At 35.9% G+C, this 12,061-nt stretch overlaps 1 protein-coding gene across 1 annotated transcript in view; it reads right to left on the bottom strand.

Annotated features, from left to right (window-relative positions):
- LOC586677 (cytidine monophosphate-N-acetylneuraminic acid hydroxylase) overlaps positions 1–11,765 on the bottom strand; it is an 81,490-nt gene extending 69,725 nt beyond the window's left edge. The window contains exons 1-2 of the mRNA XM_030990320.1: positions 11,616–11,765; positions 592–672 (exon numbers count right to left, since the gene is read on the bottom strand). The gene's annotated coding sequence lies outside the window, so the exon portion shown is untranslated. The remainder of the gene's footprint in view (positions 1–591; positions 673–11,615) is intronic.
- Positions 11,766–12,061: the final 296 nt, after the last annotated feature.

The following is a 12,061-nucleotide window of genomic DNA, read 5'->3' as shown; positions in this document are numbered from 1 at the left end:
TATAAATCAGTAATTTCTTATGCGGCGCTATGAATCTAAAAAAACGACACGCCAACACTGCGCGGACGCATGATTATCTGAAATTTTTGGTGATTTTACTCACACAAAGATGTTAAGTATTGAATTTCAGGTCATCACAACACAGTTTATCATGAAAAATGGCTCCTATTCACAGCACTCGCTACGATAAATCATATTTAATTCATTAAAAAAAAAAAAAAAAATCTTTTTTTTTTTTTTTTTTTTTTAAATCCGTAATTTGAGACAACATTCCGTAATGGTCGTTAATTTCCGTACCAATTACGGAAAATCCGTACTAGTTGGCAGCTCTGTACCTCCGATCACGAAGTGGGGAGACCGGGGCGCGTGCTGACCGTTAATCAAGTCCATTCGTTTACGTGCAGTTGTCCAAAAGAAGTCGTAGATGGCGTTAACCAGTTTTTGCCATGCTACACCCCATTTAATATGAGATAAGTGAATACGTAGGACCTTGCTTTTGTGCAGTTGTCACTCTTTTACACGAAAAATATCTGAACAAGCCTTAATTAAGGAAATATACGATCTTAGTAGTTTTATAGTAAACAAGCTTACCCTTTGATCCGTTGATCCCAAGGGTTCCTGATCCAAGTACACAGTCAGAAAAAGATGTCACTCCCTCTGTTGCCTCAGAACCTAAATAATGATAACAATAACAATAATAACATTAATAATATTAAACAAAAAACAATAATAATAATAAGAACAATAATAACAACAACAATAATAATAATAACGATAACAACAACAATGATAATAATAACGATAACAATAATGATAGTAATATTAATAATGATATTTATAATAATAGCAATAATAATAATATTAATAACAACATTATTAATAATATACAGTAGGCTTGCAGTTGCACCATGGTGGACAGCAATCCTACTGTATATCAACATTAAAATGCAAGCTGATACTTGTAAGCAGCATCTAAACAAATAATGATAATAATGATGATAAAAATTAATTATAATAATAACTACAATAATAAAAACAACAATAATCACAACAGCTTTGTATGACGTTAGTGATTACTTTAAACTTGTGAGTATACTTGGAATCAGGTTTTTCTTTGTTTAGGAGATCACAAAAAATCTTGATTACTATTGAACCTATTAATTCTCTTTGAAGAATGTATGCATTTCACGAATTCTTTCATAGGATGGTCTCATAAAAAGGTCTGTTTGATGTTGCTGAAGAGATGATGATTTATAAGAAATATTTTTATATTAAAATGATGTTTTCCAGGCTGTCCCTTATACGGTAAGCTTCATTATTTATCTTTATGGCAAAAGTCATAGCAAATTAGATGTCAGCAATAGCTTCAGCCTTATCTTCAAGTGCACCATCATAACAAATAAAGAAAGCAGAGAAAACATGCACCCTCACTACAGCCATTAATAGAAATTATCTGGTTAATAATTGAACTGAGAGAGAGCTCGTCCGCAGAAAGGGTTGATATCAATCACAACTACTTTATGTACAGTACATAAGAGATAGGAGACTGCAATCTTGAAATTAAAGGGAAAGTCCACCCCCAAAATAAGTTTGTTTCGATAGAGGCAGAATAATAAGAAAATCAGGTGAGTGAAAGTTTGAGCAAATTCTGAATGAAAATAAGAAAGTTATGAATTATTGAAGTTGTGATCAATCAAATACAAATTGGCAACTCTGTGACTTATTATACGAGCTCTCCTTCATTTGCTTTGTGCATAATATTCCATAAAATCAAGTTTTCTTCGTTATTGATGACGGAATATATATTTGTTCCTTGCAGGGGGAGTATAGAAACATATTTGCAATTATTATATTTAGGGTGCATGTATGGTTGAAATTTTTCTTGAGGGAAAATGAAAATTTTAGATTTTTTTAGTACTGAACAAATGGAAGTTGAGCTCGCATGATACGTCATAGAGTTGCCAATTTGTGTTTGATTGATCACAACTTCAAAAATCCTAACTTCCTTATTTTTAATCGGAATTTGCTCAAACTTTCACTGACTTGTTTCTCTCATTTTTCTACTCCTATTAAAACTAACTTTATTTCAGGGTGGACTTCCCCTTTAAAAAAAGAAACAAACAAATGGGGTGAGAGAGAGAGAGAAATAAAGAGAGTTGTGGGGCAAGGGGGAACAGTGGTAGGATCATAAAGGAAGGGGGAGTGAGAGCGAGTGAGTGAAAGAGAGAGAGAGAGAAGGAGAGACAAGGAGAGAGAGAAGGAGAGAGAAAGAGAGAGAAGGAGAGAGAGAGAGGAGAGAGAGAAGGAAAGGGAGAGAAGGAGAGAGAGAAGGAGAGAGAGAGAGAGAAGGAGAGAGAGAAAGGGAGAGAAGGAGAGAGAGAGAAAGGGAGAGGAGAGAGAAAGGGAGAGAGAGGGAGAAGAGAGAGAGAGAGGAGGGGGGGGGGGGGTAAATGGAACAGGAAAGAGGGAGGAAGTGACAGAGATAATAGAGAGAGAGAGAGGGAGGGAGAGAGAGAGAGAGAGAGAGAGAGAGAGATAAAAAGAGAGGCATACACTGCAGGTGGTGGAAGGCGAGGGTTTTGGAAAATATGCCTTCTGGCATTAGCTCACCACTTTCCTGCATTTGCAATCTACAATAGAAAAAAATATAGTGCACTGTAATTGGCAGCGTGTGACCCCTCCTGATGAGGGCTAAAGAAAAAAAAATACCCGTTGTTAAGAATCATTGACAAAGGCCCGGCGTTGTTTGCCTCCCAATCAACTTTAATCTCCCTCCGTCTCTAATGTCCCATATCATTATATTTTGGGCTTCAAATATGTATACTGTACGCACCAATATATTATATTGCGCCACAAACACGGTGCATGCCTCCCTGTTAGTACACATTTGAAGAGGAAGTCAACGTCAATATTAGGCCTGTTTTCATCAGACCAAAGTACAAAGTTCAAAATAACCGGCTATTTTAACTAGCCCGATCTCAAATTAGCCAGCTAACTTGCGTCTCCACCAGCCCACAGTTGCAATGAGCGGGCTATTTGGTCAAGAAAATATCCTGAGAAATCTTGGTATTGTTTCCAAAATAGCCCCTGTAATTGGGAAATAGCGGGCTAATTTGCGCCCGTCGGAGCTAGTTTTGTGATGAGCGCATCGGTCTGGTGAAGACGCAATTTCGAGCTTCAGGAAAATATTTAGAGTCTGAAAATAGCCGGTTATTTTGCAACTTTGGTCTGATGAAAACATGCCTAGAGATGGATATTTATTCATTCAGATTGCCCACTCCTCATCTCAGAATTTTGAGGAAACATATATTGATTTTGTTTTTAAATTCTGAGTATTGGCTTTAGGATGTATACAATTTTCTACAACCATCTATATGGCTATTGTTTGTTTTTGTATAATTAAAGTTTATTGCTTCAAATTAGAGTACATAAAAAAGACAAGATCCATGTAGGAAAATTTATGTTCTTGGGCAGGTCCAAGCTATTTGCTTTGTGACGTACGGGACATTCACAGACTTTAAACAAGAAATAACAATGGATGACATTATTTATATGTCTTTTGGTATAAGTCTGTGGCTATTATGGGCTAGTTCATTTGTGAAAAGTTTTAGTTCTCACCAATTCATAAATTAATTTTTAATGTAATTAATGTGCTGTGTGACGTACGGGACCAGAGAATTTCTGACTTTTTCAAAAATAAGTTCATCATAAAAGTTCTCTGAATTTATTAAGTTATGAGATTTATGGTAATGATATCTTAATTCATTATGGAATCAAGCATTAATCACAACTATTTGCATATTTTTCTGACCTTTCGTTGTTATGTAATATACCAAAACATAAATGTGTATATGTGAAGTACAGGACACATGACGTACGGGACAACTTTTCCCTATGGGAAAATGCACTGAAATGAAGAATTTTCGTCAAAATTTGTTAAATGTGAACAATTTCAACTTGAATCAGTGACAATTAGAGTGTTTCAGAACCCAATTAGATCCTCTGACCATCACTTAATATCCTCTGTGATAATTTATGAGGTAAATCAATACAAATATTACTTTAACAAAGAAAAAAAATTGAATGTCATTCATACACACTATATTACCATTTTATTCCATTTACCCATCTATTCATGTGCAGTCATGCTTCTTTTCTCATTTCTTTTATCCATTCCATTCAACATTGCAAAATGTTTTTAAATAATAATTAATGAAGAAGATGAACTTGAACTTGAAAACTTTTATTTAAACTTGTTTGAAACACAGGGGCACACTCGGCACATCATATTTTGTCAAAGAACATTTATGCTCTAAGTGTTTGTGAACAAAGATACATTACAAATATGAAGTCTTTTCGTTTGAATTACTTGATACTAGTAAATAGAATTTTGAAGGAATTCAAAGATAATGCTGAACATATTGTCTTTTTAAAAAAATTTTATCACAGATTAGAACATGTATGTTGCTGTCATATATTCAAGAATTTGGATGTACATTGTACATTAATGTAGCCTACATGTTTGTGAAAGATGGATACAAAAATATAAATCTTGAATGTATTTCGTATTGATTAAAGACATCTTATTAACACCACCAGATATAAGAAATTAAAAACCTAAATGTTTGTGGGACCTTTTCCACAAATAAAAAGATTAAAGCGAAATCAACAAAAATGCATGGGTGTAAAAGTGATAAAAATCCTAAGTGGGCGAGAGTGTGAAATACAAGGTACTCAAAAAGGCTATCCTTCCTTAAAAGTTATGATTTACATGTAGTTTTTAGGAGATCAGATTTCCCGAGCTGGCTCCATAACATGTACCGGTACAGTGTATGCTGTAATCCTTTACCATCATATGACATTTAAATAGAATATCAAAAAAACCTCACATAAATCGAGAGCTTGATACCATACATGTGCTATTCTTACCTGCAGCATCCATGAGTTGTAAAAGCCAGCTTATGGTGCATCTACTACCATATAATTTCATTAGACTCATTCCAGGAACTAGTACACTATTATGATTTACATATCTAGCATCCTGCCAATGTTGGGGACATCAACTGGCAAAATACCAAAGTTGATAATACCAGGGGTCTGGCTTGAAGACTAATTACATCAAATTCAGTACAAACAAGTAAATTCCTAGAAGGGACCCAGTTAGAATGTTCATATATCCTGTATACAACAAGTTTCCTCACACAGTATGTATTCTCCTTTTGGTCATTTCCTTTTTCACATCTTGCATTGGTTTTGTATGGGGTTGTCCTGTACGTCACATTTCTTAATTTGATTATGTAATCAACACAGAATTTTTGTAATTTTTGTTAAACCTATTTTTTGTTAGGTATTCATCTAAATTAGAACTTCCTAAAATATCTTTAAAAAAAAAAATTATTTTCATAATTAAAATTAAACAAATTATGATCAAATTGTGACGTACGGGACATCACACTTTGGAACCTACCTCATTTGCATAATTAATTAATTTTGAAAGTTTTTATATTTTTTTCCTATTTTCTAGCATGATGGTCTACATGTCCTGAGATATTTAATTTTAAACAAATAATTCAAATGAGATACAAAAATAAAAATGTTATGTCCCGTACGTCACGCTAATTAATAAAAATTGAAGTTCGTGACCTTGGCACTCTTCGTATTTTGATAATTTAAAAAAAAAAATTATCAGATTCATAAAATTCATACTTTCAGCTTTAAAATGAGGTATAGTTTGTGAAATATATATAAAGATGAAATTTGACCTCCAGAGGGGACAATAGCTTGGACCTGCCCTCTTGCTGTCACAGAGACAACTTGATAAATGTAAAGCCTGTTTCAAAACTTGTTGGACTTTGTACCCCCCCCCCCCCCACTTCAGGAACGGAGGGACCGCATTCATGTTCCCAAAATCTCCGGCTCGTGACAAAGAAAAAGATCTGCCCGTATTGACTTTACACACCGGACTTATGGGGGGTGCTGAAAAGGCTTGTAACAAAGAAAAAGATCTACCTGTATTGACTTTACACACCAGACTTACATGTACATGTACATGTATGGGGGGTGCTGAAAAGGGAGGGAACATGCATATGCGTACCCTAAATAACACTGGGGGGGGGGGGCGGGACTTTGTACCATGAATTTACAATCCATTCAAAATAACAAGAGGAGGATGCTCTGCATAAGACTTTTCTTCTCATCAATAGAACTTTGGATAAGAAAGCTCTGTTTGGTATTGTCAATAGGGACTTTTAGATTTGCACAACGACAACGTGGATTGCTACGATCGACGTCCTTATAATGCACTGCCTTGAATGGACGTCCCACGTATCAGTCCACGCAAATCTAAAAGTCCCTAATAACTTCTTTACAATAACTTCTTTACAAGACAGGTGGTCATGTACTGTACTACAACAATGCTCATCAGAGAGGAAATTAGCTGACAGTTTCTGTAAGCATTTTGTGGAAAAGATCTCAAGGATTTGAAATGCTCTGCCCCTGGACCCCACCGGGAATGCCCCAAGTCTACACACCAACAGTGTGCTTCATACAAACGTTGGCATCGCCCCCCCCCCCTTTTTTTTGGGGGGGGGATATTGGTTCCACCGCTGAGAAATTTATAGTTTTAAAACTTTTACCCATTTCCTCTGAATTAAATAGAAATTTTTCCATGCTCAGTCACTCACAACTTTAAAGTTGACAATCTGGTATTGTGCCATTAGTCGTATGATGTTGCTCTCCCTACCAATTCATCAAAACAAAACATATGGCACGCAAGAGGCATTTTGAAAGTTTAAAGAAAATACCACCTATTTCAGGTGAATCAAATTTAATGAGTGAAAGCACTGGCCCGAGAGCCTCTGCTTTTTAAAACTTTAGCAATTCCCTTTAATAGATTAATTAAAGACCCTAAAACAAGCCTCATTTTCTTCAGTATTCAAATGTCATTAATACATGGAACTGTAAATTGAAGGATCAGATTTTCTGAGTCTGAAACACAATTGAGTACTGTTTGAGTCATGCCCGACTTTCCAGCGAGCATTTGTTAATGTAAAATTGTATACTTATACTAAACCAATTTTTTTCGGGCAAATGGCATCACATGTTTCGGACCTTTTATCTTACATGTACATGGGCAATCACAATCGGGGCCTGTTTTATAAAACTTGTTATCTATAACAAATGCTAAATTTCTAAGACAAATTTGTTCTCGGCCAATCAGATGCCATGATTTCAGTAGCTTATAACAGTAGCTTGTAACGTGTTATTGATATCAAGTTTTATATATTTTTATCCAAGAATAAGTTTGAGAACCCCTGTCCTAGGGTATTTAACAAACGCCACAGCTAATATTACAAACAAACTTTTTCCTGTAATGCATCATGTGAAATCGACGAACAACTGGTGTCCTTAGAGGGTGCTAGAGGGCGACGTTCATTGTGAATCTACTTATTGTCAATAAGTCAATCAAATCATCACCACAGTTACCTTGATTTTTCACTAGACAATATACCCGCAGGGATTTTAAAAGTTCCTGAGTGCGACCTATATTTATATTCAATCACCTTTTACAATTGACAGACGATTGACACTTGTGCACAAGTACATCATGTATGCACCACTCAAATTATTCTTGGTTTCATTCATAAAGTGTTAGGCGACTGGGTCCATGGTTTATTACAATGCAATGCTAACAAAAGGCCAAGGCCATTTTGCTCATTTCAGTGCGATTCGGATCAGCACAGTAGCATGTGAAGCGGAATGGCCATTGTTATTGTTGCCTTCCTTTCTACTTTTTTAGTAGCTTGAACACCTCTTCAATTTACAAAACAAACCACCTTTAAATAGGCATTGGACTTGAGAGTCACGGGTCATTACATACATGTTTATAACGGTTTGAAACCAAAAGTACTTATAAACAGCTTCAGTGAAAACCAACAAACAGAAAGACATGAATCGGCATACAACATTGTTTGGCAGTATGTATGCAGATTGATCATCACTGTGTTAATTAAAGGGATCCGCTAACTTTGTCTCGGATTCTGAAACAAAATCCTGAATTTAGCTCATGCTGCAATCTTATTATAAACCTTTAGGCCAGTCAGGAACCCCATGACTTTTACTAGCTGATTATCAAGATATTTAGGATTGGAAAACAAAATCAAATTTTGCGTTTTCCTATCGGTAAGACTTTACTTTTTTGAGGCACTTCTTGATCATTTTGAAGGGCAATTTTCGGTGCTAAGGTAGTGCATTCAATGTATAATCAAAGATAATCTGAAAGTTTGAGTGAAAACGGACCATTATTAATGATCAAAATTGGGAAAAACTGATCTGATCGATTCCTTAATTCTCGAACTATATTATTACAATTTAATTAAATTTTAGGTGAATGCAAATTGTCACAAAGCAATGAATTGGCTCTACATGAACATACCATTACAGACATTTCAGTGTTGACGGATTTTTAAAAGCCTGTCTTATGACTTATTTTCAAGGAAAAACGGTTGGGAGGTTGTTGCGCCTTCAAAGAAAACCATAAATATCTTTGTGGTTTGAGAATTTTCGCCTGTTAGAGGGTAAGTACAGTAGAAGGAATATAGAAAGTAACATTTCATACAAAATTAAGCAGTTTTTTCATCAACCTTCAACAATGTTAGAGTCACTAGAAAAAGGGTGCAAAACACTGATTGATGGGTGGGGAAGGGGGGGGGGGGGGCCAAGATTTTGGACTGACAACAGAGTCAATGAGTATTTTTCTCCCAAGGGTGAGGGTGATATATACTGTACATGTAACTAGGTTTAATAAAATTTAAAGCCCATTTGTACTAGTTTGGCCAGGAGGGATTAGACCACCCAGCATGGTCACTGACAGGTGGCTAGCAGCTCTCAAATTAACATTAAAAAAGATGATCATGGGGGAACAACGGGCACCGTTTAGACATTGTTTTCTATAGAGGGAGCACTTAGCTACAAGTACAGGGGTACATTGTACATGTAGTGCAGTGGGGCTTTAACTGGTAGATTATCTTTAGCTCTAGAATCTACATGTAGAAACCTTTACCTTCAGCAATCATTAACGAAACTTGGCCAGAAGTATGACTCAACAGCTCATCTGAGTGTGCAAACACATACAATGTACTTCAACTTGATAGATCTAGTCTGTAAATGTGGTCACATACATGTACAGTACATGTAGCTATACAGTGCGAGGCAAAAAAAGTTTACACCTAGAACATTGCTTATTATTTTAAAAATCATCTACTGTATGAACAGTAAATTATTATACATCTTATGAAAGAGTGTTTTATCCCAAATCATTTAGTATCATTTTTGTGTGGTACACTGTATTTGTTCATGCTTGGATGAACAGGGGGGGTTTACAAACTCTTCATGAAACACCCCCCAGGAGGCATTGTTTGCGTGAGTGCAAAAATTGACTATATCATCATATTTCTTTCATTTTGGATGATACACAGTTAGCAATACTAAAATGCTGTGCAGTTTATTCCTCCACCAGTGAACTATTAACAAATGAGAGGTAGAAAATAATTTAGGTCCCATCCTGAGAGCCCGAGAGGTAAATCTATGTTAACAACGTCAACCTGGAGATACACATTAGTATAAGGGAGGAAGGACCTCTATAGTATTGGCAGATAAGGCCATTCAAAAAAATATACATGTTTAGCGTCCCCGCCTGCTTCCTTTATGGGAGCCGCCTCCTATTTTGTTTATTTTTATTTATTTTTTTGAATTTTCTTTTTTTTAAAAACAAAACATGAAAAACACTGCTAAAATGGATCTATTTCTGATTATTAAAAAGAAAAAAAAATATATGTAGGCGGCCATCCTGAAAAATAGCCTGACTGTCAGCGAAAATGTAACGAGCTGCCATTTTGAGCGGCCATTTTGAACAAAAACAAAAAAGGGCCTCCTCCTTCATATTTTTCAAAAAAGCAGGATGCTAAACATGTTTTTGTTTCTTGGGGCCTAAGGGGAAGAAAACACAATGGCTCAACTTACTGATGTTAAAAAGAATAATTAAAAAATTCAAATTATAAGTCGACTGTCAAACTTTGCTTAAAGCCGCATCGGCATGATTGTATGCAGTCTATGCAATATTGTGTGGTGTGTATATTTGTGTATAGGTCTAATAATACCTGCCTCACAGCAAATATGCAGTGCTAGAGGTCAATGCGCATTAGCATTGACTCTCTATGCTTTGCTGGAGTGCTCTAGAGCACCCGGCAAATATGGACAATGTGACACAGAATGTGCCAAGGTAGTTCTGAGGTCACTGAGCATGCTGGGCAATGATAAAGTGAGGTTTGCCAAAAAATAAAAACCTTTCTGTATTTAACGTCTAGTTAGACCTGATACATTATGAATATTTGTAGATCTAGATTTTATTCGAGGTGAAATAACTTCAAATTACTACATGTACATGTACATGAATGATGGGTTGTGCATCCGGAAAAATCCCAATTCAAAATAAAGCCTTCTCATTTTTCTTCAGATTTAGTAACAAAGAAATTAATGAAATAGCACCAACCATTATAATGTTTCAGTTAAAGAGAAGGTCGAGTTCTGGGAAGGGGTGAAAAATAATTTGTGGGCGTTATCATTGTTTTATGCAAGTATGGAAGAACATCAGAGAAAAAAAATGTTCCCTAAAAAACATGGCTCTTCATATTTTTTCATATTCTAAATATGGCATGCAACATCATAAAAATTGGGACAGATTTTTATGCCACATGTTCATGTAGCCCCATCTAGACCTCTAGATTCTATACATCTTTGTACAGAGCTTGTAACTTTACCAAGACTGGGCCAAATTTCTGATCATTTTGATGATTCCAGAACCTTGCAGTAGACCTACACACCAAAAATATGCTTGATGATCAACCTTTTCTGATCGATTCCACAACGTTTCTTTCACAATGCAATCGCACGACCAGAACTCAACTTTTATCTTCATTGCTTATTAATATTATTAATCGAAAAATTAGACCCTAACGATAGTTGCCATTAATTATTATTGCCATTTGATCACTTTTATTAAAATGTTAATGTTAATTGCTTAGACTGTTTTAATAATTATTGTAGATCTAGAAGCCTATAGACTAATTGCTTTTATCGTGTAGGCCCTAGGATCTAAGCCTAGTATGATGCAGTTGTAGCCATTTTAATTCATGCAGTCCTATCCTTGGACTGGGAGAATCTAGAAGGTCTAGATCTACATGTATAATCAATAAAATCCTTCAAATTTCAATCAACTATTTGTCCTGTATTTGTAGGTCTTAGAAGATTATGAAATATTGCTTGTAAACTTCTTCAAATTACTGCAATCAACTGTCCAGATACACAACAAAGTCTGGATTTACTTTGTCTCTAGATCTAGTCAGCAACAAAATCAACATTTGGCTACGTACGTGTGATGTAACTCCAGCCAGGCCAGGCCCCATGACTGGAGTAGAGAGGAGAGTGCAAGATACGACGAAGACATAACGAAGATATGGTGAAACCGTGAATATTAACTCACAGAGACGTACATGGGAGTTTTTAGAAAACACGTTTGACAAAGAATGGCGGTATAACCAACACCTTTTACAACTTACGTTCCACGGTTTGATTTTCCAAATGAGAAGAATACACATACAAATGAGATTTCCTTGAGCTGAGATGTCACGTAACTACTGTACTGTACGTTCTCAGCCTTTTTTTTTTCGCTTTTGCTATCTCAGCTAGCTCAGCTCAGCTAGTCTGCGCATGCGTATATGTGCGCTCGCCGCGCCGCGCCCTTGATCGACTAGCTAGACTAGTAACCACTGACCTATACACAGTAGCTAGCCGAGCTATACGTCGACGGGCGCGCAGGTCATGTACACACAAAGCTCAAACTTTGAAGAACTTGAAGGGTAAACCGACCTCTATACAATAAAGGGGAAACCCCCGGGGGAACCTACCTTTACATCAAGTTGGTTTTGAAATAAGCAGAAAGATGAGGGAAACAAATTAATGACAGTTTCAGCAATATCCCATTAAAAAGGCAAGTTATGAATGT

This window comes from Strongylocentrotus purpuratus, unplaced genomic scaffold, assembly GCF_000002235.5.
Source record: "Strongylocentrotus purpuratus isolate Spur 01 unplaced genomic scaffold, Spur_5.0 spur5_scaffold_19, whole genome shotgun sequence".
NCBI lineage: Eukaryota > Metazoa > Echinodermata > Echinoidea > Camarodonta > Strongylocentrotidae > Strongylocentrotus > Strongylocentrotus purpuratus.
The sequence above is the reverse complement of the archived record's forward strand: the minus strand, read 5'-3'. Positions and strand labels throughout refer to the sequence as shown.